This window comes from Sorex fumeus, unplaced genomic scaffold (assembly GCF_029834395.1).
Source record: "Sorex fumeus unplaced genomic scaffold, SorFum_2.1 ptg000019l, whole genome shotgun sequence".
Taxonomy (NCBI): Eukaryota; Metazoa; Chordata; class Mammalia; order Eulipotyphla; family Soricidae; genus Sorex; species Sorex fumeus.
The window spans coordinates 7,118,765-7,133,679 of record NW_026606076.1 but is presented as its reverse complement, the minus strand read 5'-3'; positions in this window follow the sequence as shown (position 1 = coordinate 7,133,679).

The following is a 14,915-nucleotide window of genomic DNA, read 5'->3' as shown; positions in this document are numbered from 1 at the left end:
ATCCCTTATGGTTCCGAGCACCACTAGGAGTGCTTGCTGGATTTAGAGCCAGAAGTAACCATAATGCCTCGCTGGGTGTGACCCAAAATGCAAAATAAATAAATAAAAAGGAAAGAGAAGCTCCCCACCTCCCTGAACTCCCAGAACCCATAGAATGCACAAGAACCAGTGAAAATTAAAGGCTCTGCCAAATGCTTTTGACTCCCAAGCACATAAAGAATATACCGCACCCCTCCCCCATCCAGCCCGGCCACCCCCCAAGAACGACAGGACAGAGAGGAGGGTGTTTTTCCTTCATGCTGCTGATCCAGATATGGGGTACCCTGAGCAACCCCAGGAGTGACCCCTGAACACTGCCAGGTGGGGCTCAACACCCCCCCACGAGGAAAAAGAATGCGCCCCCAGGTCCCTTTGATGAGGGAATCCCACGCTTTAGCCCTGCTCCACAATCGGACTAAGGAACGAAAGGGGGCCAGTCCTGGAGATGTCCTGGGGACACTGCTGGGATGACCCACCCACCCCTGTGACTGACCAGGTGCTGGTCATTGCCCGGAAACTAAGATAACGCTGAGTTGCCCTCACACGCCCCATCAGATCTGGGGGAAACTGAGGCTCCCTCTAGCTCTGACGCTTTCTGCTTTGGGAGGGGCCCGAGCGATGGGTCCGCAGGGAGGGCGCTGGCCCCGCATCCCGACACCCCGAAGGGTCCTCGGATCCCCAGGGAGGGAGTCCTGGGAGCCACCGGGTAAGGGTCTAAAACACATTAAAAAAATTAAAACTTTTTTTCCACTTTTGCTTGTTCAGTTATTGTCCTCGATTCTGGAGCTTTCAGAATGACCTTAGCGCTTCCAATTCGTTTTTCTCCTCGACCACATGCTTCCTCTACCCACCCACATTTTTGGGGGGTCTGGGGGTCTTTGCCCAGGGGTTACTCCGGGCTCTGGGCTCACTCTGGGCCGTGATCGGACGCTGTAGGCTGCCGGGGATCGAACCCGGCCGGCCGCGTTCCCCCCCTCATGCATCTTACTAAATAAGTTCTACTTAGTAAAAACGACCACTTTTCCCTCAAAATCAATTTATAAACAAGATAAACCTCTTGGCAGGAGCGCTCGGTGCATCCTGGGTGAGGGGCCGCCACCCCGGGCCACCGTCCTGGAACGACTCCGCCGCCCACAAGGCGGAGAACGGGGAGGTTCAGGCGCTTAGAGCGACCACCCGGACGGGCGGCGGGGAAAACGACCTTCGGGGACCCCCCTGCCCTCCTTGGTGCCCCCTCACCTGCTCCTCACCTTTCACAACCACGCGACGCGCCGGCACTTTCCCACGGAACGCTGAGGCCGGGGGATAATGGTCGCGGATTTTGTGACGTCACCTGCACGTTCGCCCAGAGCCTTAAAGGGCCAGGCTTCAAATATTCCTGACCAGGTACTTGCCTGGTTAGGAGGGTTCATTTTTCCTCGTTTCTGGGATAGGATCAGGTGATAAGGACATCTGATGTTTCCCAGGTCTGGGATAGATGGAGAGTGACGGACTGAACAGATAGCACGTCAATCAGAAGTCTTTGTTTTGACGAAGGAAATAAAATTCACATTCTTTGCAAACAGCCACCCAGACCTTCTCTCTGAGTCCCCACGTTCATTTATATAGCACTGAAAGTCCAGGTTTTGAGTAGCTTCAACTGTTTATTTTCACAATGATAGGAAAGAGCTAGAAACTAAGTGAATCACGTGGCTCAGAAAGGGGTCAGGGGTAGCCCAGAAGGAGACTCAGGGATTGGTGATGACTGGGAAGATATTTGTGTAAGCAAAAATTCCTGTGTATGTATTTGTGTGTGTTCAGAGGAAAGGGTGCTCTCCAGTTATTCCTTGAGAGCTGTGCGTAGCAACTCTTCAAACAGTGCTCAAGATCTACATAGCTGTGAATTCTACATGGATCAGAGAAATGAACGGTAAATCCCTTAACTGCTGTGCAGCTAAATAGTCTTTTAATATTTTAGTACTAGATTATTTATTAAGCTATAATTCTTCAAAGTTTGAACCAGTGGTAAAGAATAACTGTAGAGTATTTGTACCGGAGAAAGCCTCTTTTTCAGACATGTTGATCTCTTGATCTATTGCTTGGCTATGGGGCTGGAGCGATAGCACAGCGGGTAGGGCGTTTGCCTTACAAGCGGCCAACATGGCCGACCCGAGTTCGATTCCTCCGCCCCTCTCGGAGAGCCCGGCAAGCTACCGAGAGTATTCGATATGCCAGACACAGTAACAACAAAGTCTCCAATGGAGACGTTACTGGGCCCGCTCGAGCAAATAGACGATCAACGGGAGGGCCTTTACCTTTTTATTGTTTGGCTATGATGATTTGGTGCTTGTTACAGTAAGAATGCTCAAGTAAGAATATGAAATTTATTTCGTTTACAAGTTTACAAAACCAAAGCAAACACACTGAAGTGAAGGGTAGTATAAGAAGTTAATTTAGCAATGGAAGGAACTTTTTACAGGAGCCTGAGCGACAGTACAATGCGGAGGATGCTTCATTTGCATGTGGTTGATCTGGTTCAATGCCCTGCATCTCAGATGGACCTCAAGGCCCACCTAAAGTGATCCCTGAGTAAAGGGCCGTGGTAATCCCCGAGTATCATGAGGTGTGGCCCAATAACAAAAATAGAGAAAAGGAAAGGATGTAGAGAAACAGCAAAATGCAGATCTGTCAACCATCCTGGCCTGTCAGAGTAATGGTCACAGACCCAGCCCAGTCCCCAAGAAGCCTTATGGGTCTGTCCTGGCACATGCTCCCACGCAGCTCTCACCAACGGTCCGCAGATATTCATAGGTCTCCAGTATTACGTCCCTATAGGGCTTCTCTAATATGCGGCCAGGCACATCCACTCCTGGGGTGAAGGTGACGGCCACATGGGTAAAGGTCACTGTATCCCGAGTCAGGACACATATAGGAGCAGGAATCAGGGTCTATCCCCAGCCCATTCCCTTGGCAGTGAGGAGGAGACCACCAGGAATGTAGAAGGGTTCAGCTCAGGGTGTCTCCCCTCAGGATGAACGAGCCTCCACTCAAAATTCCTGCTGATAGGCCCCAGAAATCATTCTAAGGAAGCTGGATCTGATAAAATGTTAGAAATCTATAGTACAAAGTTCCTGTTAGGTGTCAGCCTTACACACAGATACCCCATGGCCAAACCCACTGGTCCAGTGAGCACTACAGAGTAACAACTGTGCACAGACCCAAAGAGACCAATAAAGTGATCCTAGATGTGGCCCCAAACACTAAGCATCCCCCCATACACACAACTCTTGTCCTAGGAATGAAAAGGGAAACTCAATGTTTAGCGAGGTACTCAAAGCTCTGTGTAACATATGTGCCTGTAGGACTCAGAAATCCTGGTTCAGGGTTGCCAAAAATCTGTCTTGGAAAGTAGTGACTCAGTCCCAAAGGTCCTTTGCTCCATCTCCCTGGGACAGGAGCATCCCTGGAATTGTGCACAGCATCGTGTGAATGTGACTGTGTGACAGAGCAGACAAGGCTCTCCAGAGCAGAAAGGACAAAAGAGGGGAAACGCATGTCCTTGAACTGAGTCACTGTAGCTGCCAGGGTACTTATGGGGCCCGCACACCCTGGGGGTCCTGATTCCATCAGTTGGGAACCCAGAGGACAGAGCCAAGATGAAGCCCTGAGCGCCTCCACTGTGGCACAAAAATAAATACGGAAGAAAACAAGGCAGCATGATGGAGGAACAGGAAGGACATCAGGAGAGGGACAATGGGTAGGACTGGTGGCCGCAGCCATTTCATACAGTCCCCCGAGCACTGCCAGGTGCAATGCTGGAGTGCGGAGCCAGGAGTAACCCCTGAGAATCACCAGGTGTGGCTCATCCTCTTCAAAACCACCCAAAACAAAACAAAAACCCCAAGATCAGCCTTGGGCCCCCTGCACCCCATAGGATCATTACCCACTGTACTACTGCTCCAGCCCCAAACTAGTTATTTTGAAACATTTACCAGTTTCAATCAAATGAAATATCAAGTTTTTGATTCAGGAAAAAAATAAAATTTCTTTAGGTTTTGAGCAGTGATTTCACCACCCAGTGAAGCTCATGGCCTCAACCCCAAGCATTAGGCTCTAGATTTCCTCTCTGTAGTGCCCAGCCCTCCACTTTAAAAATCACATGCTTGGTCCACTGAGTATCCTGTCAGCATAATATCTGTTCCAAATTTTACCAGTCACTCATACTCAATAACACCATTCCCATATCAAATTGCTGCAGTGTCAAATCCTGAATCTGCGGTTTGAGTTCTGAAATCAAATGCAATACGCAGTATAAGAATTCATTGAAAGAAATGTAGTTGAATGAGGCAGTGTGGGTGGAAGACATCTCCTTGGTTCTCACAATCCAAACAGGCCCACAGCAAACAGAAGATCTGATTAGACGATGAGTCTGAGCAGCATGGCAATCCACACAAGATGTTCAGGTTTTGCTTTTTGACCAGACCCTGTGATGTTCGGGACACATATGGGATGCATGTTATTGAACAAGGTCGGCTGAGTGCACGGTGAGCACAGTCCCCACTATAATATTACTCAAGGCCAAACTAGCTTTGTTACGGGATCACTCATTTCACTATTTACAGAAAAATGCGAAAGATATTTTGCAGGCACCCGACCAATGTAGGCTGTGCAGCCAGGCTACTAATGTACAGACTTGGGGGGGGGGGGGGGCGGGACACCAAGGGCTGTGAATTGTATGCACTAACACATCAGGATAAATAATAACAACGCCAAGAAACGAAAGTGCAGGATTATAATTGAGGGAGAGTCCAGACAAGTGAAGAGCAGTGTGAGCACAGCACAGAGACCTGGATCCAGGAGTTCGAAGCTCCCGGGGTCAGCAGCGTTTTTCACTTGCACTCAGGGCACCCCCACACTGCCCAGAGCTCTGCCAGGGAGGGTCCTCAGACACTCACCTGCACACATGCCTCTCCTCCCTGGTCTCAGACATCCTCCTTCCAGCCAGGAGGTCACTGAAGCCTTCACCAAGGGAATGCCCTACCCCCACAGAGCTCGAATCACAAATTAGTGACAAAGCTTCCATTGCCATAATTCTTAACACCCAACAAAGGGGGGTCCCATCTAGGGTCTTAGATGGACCTGGGGAGAACGGCAAAGCTACCTTGCATCAAAAAGGGACAGTCTAGAAAGCATAAAAGCACAGTCTTCATGAAAGTCTTGTAACTTAAGGAAACGGACCTCCAAGGGGTAGGAAAACCTGAACCAGCCTGACAACTTACAGTAGTACCCTTACTTGCCCTCAGGGATGAGGTTGTAACTAATCCAAATAACTGTAAGTGTTCATAAATAATCTGATTGTTGAATATGTACAACTACAGGGAAAAAATAAAACCCACAGAGATGTCAGACGGAATGTCTTCTTGAGTTAATCTCCCCAAGAGAATTACCTCCATTGCAACATTTTATGTCTGCAAATGACCCTCACGGCTAAATGCAGTCCTGTATCCCAACCCCTTCAGTTGTTCTGTAAGTATGCTTTCAGCTCTGCATGAAATGGGTCATTTTGATCATCAATCTGTGGTTCCCATCTCTTTGTTTCTCCAGTTTCAGGGAATAAGTGAAAAAAAGTGTGAAAGTGCTCCCCAAGCTGGTGCAGACACCCGCCTTATAGTGCAAAGACAGGGAAGTGTGGGGTGCTCACAGGAGGCCTTGTCTCCTGCCGCAAAATTGGCCTTCACAGTCAGCTTTTCAGGAAGAGACCCTACTTTGTCCTTTACCCACGAGAACAATGATAGCTGGGCCCTGTGTCCAGGATACCAGCAACTGGAGGCCCTGAGTTCACTCTCACTGAGTGCAGAGTCAGGAATAAACCCAAGCATCCAAGCAAGGACAAGGATGGAAAGCCCCCCAAATTTATATTAAGCTAAAAACAAAGGGGATGGAAGCAGAGGGTAGCTGGTATTACAGCAGGTGGGGCAATGGTCTTGACAATGGTCGGACCAGGTTTGAACCCTGACAATCCCATACTGTCCACCACCAGCGAGGCATGATCCCTGAGTGCAGAGACAAGGAGCAAACCCTGAGTCCTGCTGGTTTGGCCCAAAACAAATTTTTAAAAACCCTAAAAGAGTCCAATGAAGGCAGGGCGACAATGCACAGGATTCGGAAACATGCTTTGCATGCAGGAACTTTTGATTTGATGCTGGGCGCCACCTGATCTCCCAAGATCACGTGAAGTGACCCCAGACACTGATGGAATGCTGGGATGAGGGTGTGAGACTCTAAGAAATAAATGATGTTAGGGGCTGTAATGACAGCATAGCGGGCAGGGCTTGCATCCAAACCACCGGAGTTCGAATCTTAGCATCCCATATGGTCCCTGAGCACTGCCACGAGTAAATACTGAGGGAAGAGCCAGGAGTAACCCCTGAACACCACTGAGTGTGGTCCAATAGCCAAAATATAAATGAATGGAATTTAAAAGTTTCAAATGAGAGAAAATAAAAATTCCAAGTGTGTCCTTGAAACAATACCAAGAGCAAAAGCAAAACAAATTGGTTTGTTTTGAGTCACACACAACAATGTATAGGGTTTATTCATGGCTCTGGGCTGAGGAAATACACCTGGTCATGCCTGGGGACCATATTGGATGTCGAGGATCAAACCAGCAGTGATTCCTGAGTGCAGAACATGGAGTCACCATGTGCATCACCAGCTGGCCCCCAAGATGAAACAAACAAAGGAAAAAAATTAAGCTGGACTCATAATAACCTCACAGTTGTGAGTATCTCACAACTGGGGAGATACTCCAGCAAGTCGGGGATCACCTGTAACCTGCACACACTTTGCCATCCCACTCCATACGATGGTGACCACAGCTGACCACAGTTCCCTCAGGCATAAGACAGGAAGGCGGGAAAAATCAAGATTTGCCTGATTTTTGATTTACAATGATTCTCGGCAATATTATGATTGATCTCTGCCATAAACTCCTTCAAAACAGGGCCTCTGGGCCAAGGCAGAATCAGAGCAAAGACTGAGACAATGGTGAACCTTGGCAGTCCAGAGTGAGGGTGGTTATGTATGTATTTAATTTACTAAAGAGAAAAATCTCCAACTGCTAATAAAATTTTAGGATTAAAATTGGTGAGAATTTGTACAGTGCTTTGGGAAGTATTGCCATTTGGACAATATTAATTCTCCCGATCCATGAACAGGGGATACTTTTCCATTTCCTCGTATCCTCTTTTATTTCCAGAAGCAGCGTTTTGTAGTTTTCTTTGTACAGGTCCTTTACTTCCTTAGTAAAGCTAATTCCTAGGTAGTTGATTTTCTGGCGTACAATTGTGAACGGGATTGTTTTCTTCATGTCATTTTCTTCCTCTGACTATTTGAGTAGGAAAGTCATGGACTTTTGGGTATTGATTTTATAGCCTGCAACTTTACTATACAAGTCTATCGTTTCTAGGAATTTCTTGGTAGAGGTTTTAGGGTTCTCTAAGTATAGTATCATATCATCTGCGAATAATGAGAGCTTGATTTCTTCCGTTCCTATTTGGATGCCCTTAATATCTTTTTCTTGCCTAATCATGACTGCAAGTAGTTCCAGTACTATATTGAACAGTAGTGGAGACAGTGGGCATCCTTGTCTCGTCCCTGATCTTAGGGGGAAGGCTCTAAGTTTTTCCCCATTGAGTATGATGCTTACTGTGGTAGATGGCTTTAACTATATTGAGGAAAGTCCCCTCTATCCCCAATTTGTCGAGGGTTTTCATCATAAACGGGTGCTGGATCTTGTCAAATGCTTTCTCTGCACCTATTGATAAGATCATATGATTTTTATCTTTTCTTTTGTTGATATGATGGATTATGTTGATTGATTTCCGAATGTTAAACCATCCTCACATCCCCTGGATGAATCCCACTTGGTCGTGGTGGTCATGATGAAAAAATGGTGGTCATGGTGAAAAAATAGAGTCACTAAATTTACATACTTCGAGGCCAGCCGCACACTCTAGGGGTAAAGGCAGGTCAGATAGAGAAGGGAGTACCAAATAAAGGGTGCTCGGAAGATCCGCCCAGGATGGGAGATGCATGCTGAAAGTAGACTATAGACAAAACATGATTGCCACCCAACGCCTCTTCTGAAACCACAGCACCCAAAAGGAAAGAGAAAACAAATGGGAATGCCCTGCCAAAGAGGCTGTTGGGGGATGGGGGACTGAGGGGATTGGGAGGTGGGAGGGATACTGGGATTAGTGGTGGTAGATAGTCCTGCCACAGAGGCGGGTGGGAGATGGGGGGACTGAGGGGATTGGTGGGTGGGAGGGATACTGAGGTTAGTGGTGGTGGATAATGGGCACTGGTGGAGGGATGGGTACTCAATCATTGTATAACTGAAACCCAAGCACAAAAATTTGTAAGTCTACAACTGTACCTCATGGTGTTTCACTAATAAAATTTTTAAAAAATCACAAGCAAAAGCTTATGAAGAGTACTAAGAGAAGAAAGATGTTTGAAAGGATGGAATGGGCCCCTTGATTCAAATGACTGACAAATGTTGGGAATATGGGTCAGTTCCCCACATCCCAGCACTCCCCAGGCTCCCCACATCCAAGCAGGACCTTCCATTTACCTGTGATTACTCACAGGGTTGGTCAAGTTCCTGGATCCCACCCGTCAGTTCAATAATATCAGAGAAAAAAAATAAGCATTGTATTTGGAATGAGCAAAGTTCCATCAATCTCATAGTCACCAAAATGATAAAAAGGATTCGGATCTGTTTAAAGGCCAAAAAGGCTCCAAAGTGACTGGAATGGTTTGCTGCCTATTATCCTCCATTCTTAGGTCAGAATATACTCTAGGTTTTTATGTATACATACATGTACATAGATATCACGATCATGATCACGACCATCCTGTTCTTCGTCGATTGCCTTGAGCAGGCCCCAGTAATGTCTCCTTCGTCCTAGCCCTGAGATTTTTCAAAAAGTGCAATATTAAAGGCTCTTTCAGGGTTAGGAGAATGAGACCCATCATCGTTACCAGTATTTGGCATATTGGGTACACCATGGGGAGTTTGCCAGACTCTGCCATGTGAGCAGGTTACATTCGGTAGCCTACCATTTTGTCCAGGGGACCAGTTGGTGAATGTGACCCCTGCGTACTGGAATACGGAGGATCTGGGTGGAGGATGCTCAGCCCTGATCCGATCAGGCTTGGAGATCTCAGCCCTGGGACCCGCATGCCTTTGTTCCTCTGCCAGTATCTTCATGCGTGTGGAGAGTGGTCTCAGCGTGGTGGTGACTGCTTCTGGAGGTCTTCGGCTGCCGGAGCCCTGGTCAGGTGGGAAGGGAAACTCAACTCGCTCCCCTCCAAGGGGCCCCGGCGGGGACAGCCAGGCACGGGGGCAGGACACTCTGCCGTACATAGATATAAATTTGATATATATGTATTTTATATGTTATATATTATGTATAATACAAATACTCCATATTATATACATATGTCAAAAAAACTGTCCTCCCTTTGTTCATCTATTTTGCTCGAGCGGGCCCAATAACATCTCCATTTTGAGACTACTTGTTACTGTGTTTAGCATATCGAATATGCCATGGGTGGCTTGCCAGGCTTTGCTGTGCAGGTGAGATACACTCGGTAGCTTGCTGGGCTCTCTGAGAGGGGCGGAGGAATCGAACTCGGGTACGCTATGTTGGCTGCTTGCAAGGCAAACACACTACCCACTGTGCTATCGCTCCATATATATGTTTTATATATGTGTGTGTGTATAAATATATTATATATATGTATGCATGTTTGTTGGTGGTACACACCTGGCAGTGCGCAGAGCTTACTCCTTGATTTTCACTTTGATGGTGCTCAGGGGACCATTTGGAATTATGAGGATTGAACCTAGATTGACCACATGCAAGGCAAGTGCCTACCCCACTGTACCATTCCTCTTGTCCATACTCTGGATTTGAAAGTGTGTTTCTGAAACTGCCTCCTGTGGTTTTTCTTGTAGGCAAGAGTCCACTGGTCTGACGTTTTCAAGAGGTAGCATGTTGGCTGGACAGTGCTCTCTGATGGTCTTACCAGTCTTTTCCACTTTCCAGTGTCTGTCCAGCTCTCTGGGCTGGTGCTAGGCCAGTTCTTCTCTGCATCTCCAGGGCTGGCTTCAGAGTCACTGCTTTCACCCAATCTTGATTACTTCCTCACGAAACTCAATGTCAGGTGCCTTGTACCAACTTGCCTGTTTGACCTTGAATCAACCCACATGTTTTTTATTTTCCTGATGGACTGTTTGTGAGAGCATTGTTTCAATGTTTGACTAACTGGTACAGGATCAGGGCTCGTGTCCTTACCACAGGCCCCCACTGTATGAACCACCACTCCAGCAGCTGCCTCTCCACTACTTTATCCAGCCCAGCCCCCTTAAAGCACCAATTTACCTGGATGGGGACAAGGGTCTCTCTGCATCTGGACCATGGCCCTTTAAGGATCCTGTCTGGTGCGGAAGTGATGTCACAGAACTGGTACATTCAACATCCTTTCTATTCTAGTTGTGGTTGCCTGGCTCAGGCTGCCATTGGTCTCGTGGGTAGAGGAGGAATTGGCAGCTCGTTTGACAGGGGGACTGTGGAGGCTGATTTTGTGGCAGGACACTAGCAGCCTCCCAGTCTCCTGCACTGTGAGTGCAGAGCTGGGACAGCATGGGGGGGGTGCTTTTGCCCTTGTTTTTCACTCGTTTCTAATATCCTGGAGGTTCCTGAGGTATGGCAAAGGGTTTAGTGGGACCCAGAGGCTTTGGGCAGTGGAGTGGGGGCTGTGCTGGGGTTCAAGGTTTGCAAGTGTGAGCAATTGATCGTGGGAGGGTCCCCTTAGCCAGGATCGCCTCCAGCTCCGGTAAGGCTCAGAGGTGGGTGAGTGCGGGGCTGAGGGAACTGCACAGGGCGGTGCTTAGTCCTCTCAAACCTGCCAGCACTGGGCCGAGCTGGGCTTTTTCCAGAGCCTTTGGCCCTGGCATCACTAGTGTATAACCTTCAGATTCACTTCAAAAGGCAGGGTCCCAGCCCCCTTGCAGCAGGAAACCCAGTTCTCCTCTGTCCTTTGATTGGCTTTTGTGATGGGAAAAGGCCACCCAGTGGCTCATTCCCTGTGGGTGGGTGAGGTTTGGAAGTAAAACTTTTTTTCTTTGTTCTTTCTTTTTTTTTCTTTTTTTCTTTCTTTTTTTTTTTTCTTTTTGGGTCAAACCCAGCGGATGCACAGGGGTTACTCCTGGCTTTACACTTAGGAATTACTCCTGGCGATGCTCAGGGTACCAGATGGGATGCTGAGAATTAAATCTGGGTTGGCCGCATGCAAGGCAAATGTTGTGCCGGCTCTGCTATTGCTCCAGCCCCTTCATTATTTTTTTGGTTTGGCTTGTGTACCATATCTGGAGATGCTTAGGGTTTACTTTTGGCTCTGCATTTGGGAATTCCTGTTGATGGTACTCGGGAATCATATGGGATGCCAGGGATTAATCTGGGTTGACAACGTGCAAGGCAAATTCCCTTACCCGCTTTACTGTCTCTCGTCCCAACTTTTATGTCTTTTTTTCTAGGTCAAGAATTTCTGCTTCCTAAGGGCCAGTTGCAAAGCACAATGAGCACTGTTCTGTGTGACACTGTCCCAACATATAAACATAAACAAAACCCCCCAAAATCCTCATTGATCCTGACATTGATTCAACTAGGTTAGATGATTTCAATGGCCCTTGCATTCTCAGCTTTGTGGGGACTCAGCCTTGCCTTCGTACATGCATCCTGAGCTCCATACTGAGCTACAACCGAACCTAGACTCGGGTGTATTTTTATTTTCTTAAAACTGGTACTTCCTTTTTCTGTATAGAAATAATTTGCACGTAATGTGTTCTTCGTTGAGTTGAGGAAAAAAATATGCACATGTTTAATGACAACACTTTTGTCAATTTTGCATGTCCTTCTTACAAAACTATTTGGTCATTCCAGGAAATGCCATATATGTGTCGATAATTGTATTTGCATGGTGGAAATGTTAGACATCAATCCTGCAGGGTTCGACATTTTTTTTGACATGGAGACTCTCAAGAAATCAGGAAATAATTGTAAAGCTCCTATGCTGTTCTCCAGGGAAGCAACCAGCCTCAGTGGAATGTCTCTGATCCTGGGCACTGTGACAGTCTCGAGTGAGCAGTGGTGTCTGCATCACTGTGGGGATTTTGAGACAGGCAGGAATTCTTCAGATGGGAAAAGTCCCAGAGCTGTTAGCAGCACGTACACAATTTGAGTCAGCCACCCCACAAGTGTGATCATCTGAATATCCACATAGGAGAGAAACTGTAGACATGTAAAGAATGTGAGAAGCCTTAGATGTATCCTCATACCTGATTATACATAGGAGAATTCATACAGGAAAGAAACACTATTCATCCATGGAATATGGGAAGACCTCAAGACTTGGTATGCATAGGAAAATTCATTTAGAGAAAACTTATTCATGAGAGGATAAAGAATGTATGAAGACCTTTATTTCCTTCTCAGGAGTTTCTGTGCATAGGAAAATTCATGCAGGAGAGAAACCTTACTCGTGTAAGGACTGTGGGAAGACCTTTACTTTGTACTCAGAACTTACTAAGCACAGGAAAACGCACACTGAAGAGAATCCTTATATATGTAAAGACTGTTGGAAGGCATTCACTTACCTCTCACTCCTTATTACATATAAGAACATTCATACTGGAAAGAATCCTTATGTATGTAAGGCAAGCAGGAAGGCCTACATTATGTCCTCAAGCCTTAGTGATCACAGAAAAATTCATATGGCAGACAGCTTACATATGGAAGGACTGTGGGAAGGCCTTCATTCAAAGTTGATGTCTTACTAAACAGAAAATTTCATACCAGAGAGAAACCCCATACATGTTAAAAAGGCCTTTGCTCTACATTCAAGCCTTAGTATGCATAGGAAAATTCATAGTGGAGAGAAGTCAGGAATATGCGAAGGCCGTCACCCAACCCTCAACTCTTACGATCCACAGGAAAATACATACTGGAGGGAAAACTCATGTTTGTCAATGTAGGAAGGCCTTTGTGTGCCTCTCTAGCCTTTGTAGTCATTGTAAAATGCACATGGGGTGAGTTGACCCCGAAGTACTATCGCCAAGTTCAGAACAATCCCCCAGGGAAGACACATTTTATTTAGACCAGGAGGTTTGGGGGGCTCCAAAAGTGCAGACAAGAAGCTGAGAATTCAGCATGACAAGCTTCCCGTGACATCAACCTATAAGGGAAAAATACTCGGTGATTATCTCCAGGGCAGGGTTATAGTTATGCCAGTGTCCCGGCATTTGAACTTCACGTGTATGTTAACTTGTAAATAACAGTCTTGGTGATGGTAGCCAGGAGGAAAGTGACTAAATAAGTACCAAAAATAAATAGGAAAAACCTCTTGAAGCTACAAAAGCTTTTAAAAATGAATGAGACAATCTTACCAGCCCTACAACCAGATATAACAATGTTCACATAAATTTGTTTTCTCCATCTATTGATATTAATATTGCAAATTTGTTATCTCCTAAATTTTATTTATTGTTTTGGCCTTTTGGGTCACATCTGGCAATGCACAGAGGTTACTCCTGGCTATGCACTGAGGAATTATTTCTAGTGGTGTTTGGGGGACCATATGGTATGCTGGGAATTGAACTCGGGTCAGCCGCATGCAAGGCAATTGCCCTACCCACTTAACTATCGTTCCAGCCCTGTCTCATCAATTTTAATATAGAATTGTATCAACAATTGGTGTTTTAATTTAGTAAAGTAAATAAATAACCACCCTTCACTCTGGACTGTCAAGGTTCACCGCTGGACCATTCTTTGCTCTGATCCTGGCATGACCCAAAACCCTGTTTTCTGGGGGGTTTTGGCAGAGACCAACCGCAGTGCTGCACGGAATCGTCTTCAATCAAAAATCAGCCAAACCTTCATTCTTCAGGCCTTTCTGTGATATATTGTAGGGCGCTGTGCTCAGGCCCCACACCTGGCTCTCAGCTAAGAGATACATACCTGGGAGAATTCTCATATGTTGTGGAGCACTGAGGTTGGAATACAGGATATCTGGCATGCACATTTTCCACTGTTGCATCTTTGCATATCTTGTATTCTGGGATTTTTATTTTTTGAAGACTCAAATCAGTATTGAGAATGTTATTTCCAAAAACTGTCATCTTAAGAAAATGTTCCTAGAAATCTTTCATAGGGAGGATGGAAGACAGTTTAAATTCATTTTATTGTGCATAGAAGAACTTGTGCAAGTTTTTTTAAAGGGTTAAGGGGGTCCCTGGAGTGAAATATTTTACAAATGGTGGGGCTATGGGAGTGACCTCAAGCTTTCTCCATCTCAGCAGGTAATTCCATTCAGCTGTGCTTACTGATATACAGGGTGGTCACATTCCGGGATAACACTCCTTTCTCATTTCAGTACTATTAGAGATAAGGAAACCAGAAACATTTACTTTTGCTTTTTGGGGGGGGGGGTTACACCTGGCGATGCACAGGGGTTACTCCTGGCTCTGCACTCAGGAATTACCACTGGCGGTGCTCAGGCGACCATATGGGATGCTGGGAATCGAACCTGGGTTGGCCGCGTGCAAGACAAATGCACTACCCGCTGTGCTATCACTCCAGCCCCAGAAACATTTACTTTTGGAAGCACTAAAATCCCAATAATCTAGTGGCCACTCAAATGCTAAAAGCCACTTAGATAGCAAAGCTATAAAATGATCAGTAAGATTTGCTAACTCTGAACTCTGTATAACTCCATTCTAGAATTGGTCCTTATGCTAGATTTTATGTTTTTAGATAATATTTTTATTTGGG